Source organism: Eubalaena glacialis, chromosome 10, assembly GCF_028564815.1.
Source record: "Eubalaena glacialis isolate mEubGla1 chromosome 10, mEubGla1.1.hap2.+ XY, whole genome shotgun sequence".
NCBI classification, from domain to species: Eukaryota; Metazoa; Chordata; class Mammalia; order Artiodactyla; family Balaenidae; genus Eubalaena; species Eubalaena glacialis.
The window spans coordinates 53,867,196-53,872,611 of record NC_083725.1 but is presented as its reverse complement, the minus strand read 5'-3'; the positions used below and the strand labels follow the sequence as shown (position 1 = coordinate 53,872,611).

At 33.7% G+C, this 5,416-nt stretch overlaps 1 non-coding gene across 1 annotated transcript; it reads right to left on the bottom strand.

The window, feature by feature from the left end:
- Window positions 1–5,052: 5,052 nt before the first annotated feature.
- Window positions 5,053–5,183, bottom strand: LOC133100167 (small nucleolar RNA SNORA24). Its single transcript, XR_009702409.1, has one exon. It is a non-coding gene; the product is annotated as a small nucleolar RNA SNORA24 (small nucleolar RNA).
- Between the last annotated feature and the right edge of the window lie 233 nt (window positions 5,184–5,416).

The window sequence follows — 5,416 nt, the reverse complement described above, 5'->3', positions numbered from 1 at the left end:
TTATATAGGGTTTGACTTATTGTATGAGAGGTTTTATACCATTTTAGAAATGAGTGGCATCACATTCTACAGTCCTGCATCTTGTAAAACGAAATGGCAGAAAATTAAAAACAGATTGAGAACATGTTTAAACTAAAAAAAAAAACCCTTATACTCCAATACATTTAATCAAATATAGATTAACTCTGGGAAAACCTATAACCATTGCAATTTGCTTAGTTGTGTTCACATGCTATGATATAACTAGAACAAAGTCTGCAATTACGCAAGTAGTAAATGTAACAGCAGTCCTTGAAAATCAATTGTACATGTTATGATAGCATATACTTAATTCATTTCATCTGTATCAACAACTATATTTGGATTTGTAAAGAAAAGCACTTTTTTGTTGTCTTAATAGTAAGACTTATTAAGCACCTGTTAAATGTATTACAACGCATGAGGTGCTTTGAGGCTTAAAGTTGACTTAATAAAGGCTCTCCCTCAAATGGTTAATGGTAGAGAAAGACTAGACATCATTAACAAAGATGCTGTGTGAACTTTGTGAACAATTCTCTCAATGCCTCTCCTTGATTCACTTTATCTTTTGCATATTTTTTGCTTCTTCTCCCATTCTCCTGCTTTTCCACTTTTTGTATTTGATCTGATTACCTATTACCTTCTTCCCGTACATCCTTTTCATTTTTGTATTCATGTACTAATTATACAGCTTTTCCTTGATTTACATATGTTTTCTTTGTTCTCTGTGACTGACTGTAGGAGACAAGTGTGTGAAGAAGTTAAGGGAGAGGAGTCATAAGCGGTAGATAATTGTGTAATGTGGCTGAAAAGATTGAGGCTTTTGATATGAGTCATAAGGTCACAAGTTACCTTTGCAGTTTAAATATCTGGATTTGACTAGAATGCTGTGAATAGGTGTTCAAGGAGTGAATTTGAAAGGAGGAATCAAAAAATAGATATTTATCTTTGCCTGGATAATGTACCGAAGAGATAGGAAAGCAACGCTGTACCAAATGTAAAGGAAAAAACTCAATCCATGTTTTTCTAGAAAAATTATTTTCAACAAGAAAAAATTTGAGAAATATATGTTTCACTATGTCTGATTCTAAGATTATTGCATATATCGTGTTTTCCCAAAATTAAACATCCAATTATTTTTTAAAATTCTTTTTATTTTTGACCATGCCCTGTGGCATGCAGGATCTTAGTTTCCCAACCAGGGATCAAACCCATGCCCCCTGCATTGCGAGTGTCCAGTCTTAACTACTGGACCAACAGGGAAGTCCCCTTTTTAGAATCTAAATTTCCTAATAGTATGATAAATCTCTATTTCCCCAGAATGATGTAGGCTAAAGTATTTTGGTTAATGGAAAGTTCTTGTTAACTGAGGCTTGCCAAAGAGCTCATATTTAGCACTGGATCCTAATATTTTGAAACTTGTAACAAAGAATTAAGATTTATTAAATACCTCCAATAATTGCTAGTTCCTTACGAAAACTTCTTAAACATTGAAAGTATAGAATTAGAATTCTTCAGGCCTCTGTTCCGTGTTCCATCATTCTTTAAAAGTGTAACAAATTTAATAAGATAGTCATAAGTATATTTTTAAAGAAAGCTACTTTATAATTATACAGTGGCTTTGTAACACACTCCTTATTTATAATTATCTAGTGTTTTTGTAAAATACTATGTACATTCAGCTCTGAATATCTTGACTGCAGGGACTTAGCTTGTTCCTCTTTGAATCCTCAGCATACTTCTTTGCATATAGCAAATAGTAAATATTTACAAAAATATTGAATTTGTGACTTAGGGCTTTCCGTTCTGACACAGGAAAGAGGCTGAAATCCTAGAAGGCTACCTATTAATGATATTTTCTCAATATGATACTGTGTCCAAAAAGGATCAATAAATATGTGCTCTCACTAGGAAAGATATTGGAAACAAAATGAAAAAAAGTGCTTATCATAAACTACCCTAAATTGTTGAAATAGCTACATGTGGAAGTTCTGGTTCTCAGCCTTAAGAATACTACAGCATATCTGAAGGCAATTTAGAGAAAGTACACACAGCTTTTATTAGTAGAGATCAGAAAGTATAGGCTTTAATTTGACTGACCTTAGTTATAAAAAAAGTATCTTACATTAGAATTGAATAAGAGACCTATAGGAGAAAATAATTTTAGACCTTATTTTCCTCTCATGACTTAAGTACTTAAGTGACTGTGAAATTGCCCTTCTAAGCAAAAGGAAAGAAAACAAGAAAATATTTACACTTCTGTGATTATAATGTTTCTACAATTAAGAGTCATGTTGGAACAAGAGCCAAATAGCAATGGGATTAATTAAGTAAAAATCTATACATCCTCTGTTTCTTATCATGATTATATGAGCTTCTCTCTGTATGTTTGCTGAGGAGGAGAGAACAGTCCAAGATATTCAGCTATTTAACTATGATTTTTGTGGTTAATTTCCCAAGAACGTAGTATTTGTATATGAGGTTTGTGATGACCAGAAAACTTATATGTTTGTTATAGATTATTCTATTTGCTCACTCAGCCAATAAAATGTTTTTTTAGTGGAAAATTGAATTTTCTTACTTAAGCTGTAAATTAATTTATTAGCTTTGAGAAAATTAATTCAGTGCTCTATAAATGAACTCCACCATCATATAATCAATTCAATACATGTGTGGGTTTTCTGGTTAAAAAGAACGTTTTGACTAGCTCTCCTCTATAGCTGCCAAAAATTAGTGTTGCCTTTGACAGATCTAATTTAAATGCAGTATGAAGCTTGGAGCCTTTTACACGTGTGACAACAGCTTAAAATATAGGACTTTCACTTAGAAAACATAAAATCTGGGAGTAATAATCACCTAAGATTCATGAAGACAGTGGATATTGTTAACATTGACTTATTTACTTGGAAATACTTAAACTTGAAAGAGTACACCTGAGACAAATGAGAGTTTATAAGTAAATACTAAGAAATGTTAAAGGCTTAAACATGAATTAGGTCAATAAGGTATTAGTTCAATTAATGACAGATGAAGTCAAGATTAAGATAGGAGAATATCACTAAACTTTTTGAGTTTGTATTAGGAAAAATTACTCTGCTTCTTTACCAAAACATCTTTAGATGCTACCATCAAAGTATTATTGGATTAGATAAAATGAATTATTCTGGCTAGTGTTAGAAATCTGTATATGTAAGAAATATATTAAATATTTACAATTAGATGATGATATTTACAATATTTAAAATATATTCTAATAGAGTTACCATATGATCCTGCAATCCCACTCCTGGGCATATATCCAGAGAAAACTCCAATTTGAAAAGATACATGCACCTCAGTGTTCATAGCAGCACTATTTACAATAGCTAAGACATGGAAGCAACCTAAATGTCCATCAACAGATAAATGGGTAAAGAAGATGTGGTACATATATACAATGGAATATTACTCAGCCATAAAAAAGAATGAAATAATGCCATCTGCAGCAACATGGCTGTAACTAGAAATTATCATATTAAGTGAAGTCAGACAGAGAAAGACAAATATCATATGATATCACTTACATGTTATATCTAAAAAAATGATACAAATGAACTTATCTACAAAACAGAGAAAGACTCAGAGACATAGAAAACAAACTTATGGTTACCAAAGGGGATGGTGGTGGGGGGAGATAAATTAGGAGTTTGGGATTAACATATACACACTACTATATAAAATAGGTAAACAACAAGGACCTACTGTATATCACAGAGAACTATACTCAGTACCTTATAATAACCTATAATGGAAAAAAATCTGAAAAAAATATTATTGAATCACTTTGCTGTACACTTGAAACTAACACATTTTAAATTAACTACACCTCAATAAAAAAGCATATTCTAACTTCTACCTTCTAACATGCTCTATGTAGAATTTCCCTTTCCTGTCTCAGGCAATCCCATAACTTTCTGGTCACTTTTGGGTAAAAAAAAAAAAAAGTCTACTGCAGTACAGTACAATTTAAATCAGTTGAGTATTTTAAGTTCATATTCTTCCTTCTGCATAACTTTTGCTAAACCTCAGCCTGAGGGTCTCATTGTAAAGAAGGGCAAAATCAGCTCTTTAACTCCTCTCCTGCCTTTTTCTAGGATCAGAGATGGGGAAATGTGCAGAAATCTTTTTACTTAATTAGTGCCTTTGTAATCTTCTTGGTTTTCAATGAGATGGGTATGGCCAGCATTTAAATGGTGACTCTTTCATGTGGAACGTGTGAGGTCATCACAGATTTTGTAGGTTTTCCCACTGAACAGCTTCATAATGTGGAAGCCATTCTCTTCACACCTTCCTTGAGTTCTCTTTCCCCGCAGTATATCGTTTCTGTTGTTGCTGGAATCAGCTTCTGAGGTGGCTACTGAAGCCGATTTACCTTCTTATCTGGCTCATGGGAAATTCCCACACCCTTATCATGCCAAACAGTTTGAATGTTGCATGTCTCACTGCTATCTCCACTTTTCACTTTGCATAATCTCTCCACTCTCTCTTCCTTCTTCACAAATGATCTTGAGGGCCATAGGTAGATGTCCACCTAGACAAGGGGATGCCATCTTGTCTTCTTGCGTGCACCCCAATCTCTATAAATAGTTCTCTGGGAGCCTCCTTATTGGGATGAGAGGAGCAAACTTTATCCTTCCTTTGTGAAGGGAGGATGTAAAATTTTACTAGGATATCTACACTTCCTACAACTCTATTCATGGACCCTTTTATTTCCTTTTTTTTCTCTCATATAGTCTTTTTTAATATATATATATATATAGCAAGGAAGCACTCATTTATTCTCCACTTAAATACCATACTTGAGATTTAAAATCACGTTTGGCAGTGTACTGCAGGATGCTAAATAAGACTTCACACATGTTGCTTTGGGTTTCTTGATATCTTGTTATGTTTTTCATCATCCGTTGGAACAATTAGTTCAGTTTCCTAGAAACATTTGAACAGTAGTTACGTGTTTGCCCAATAACCCAGTACCCTCCGGGTTTTTGAAGTGAAGAATGTTACTTGTACAAGTCAGAATCTGATACCAATTAAATGGTGACAGCTTTGCCAATAAATGAGAATATGCTCTTCCATGGCTAGGAAGGGAGACTGCCACAGCTGACAGGTCCCAAAGATACATGGACTTCTCATATAATCTTGAGGGGTACCAGGAGGGTTGATGGTATCTATTTCTCTCAGTTAACCCTCCCAGAGCTCTCTTTAGAATGCTTGTGGTGGCACTTGGGTGTAACTCTAAAGCAATTGGAAAAGTCAGGTTAACAATCAATTACATATATATTGAGCTGGAGATTTGCAGGAATACTTTTTCTTCCAATGTATTTTTTTATTCTCCCCCCTCCCCAATTTTTAGATACAA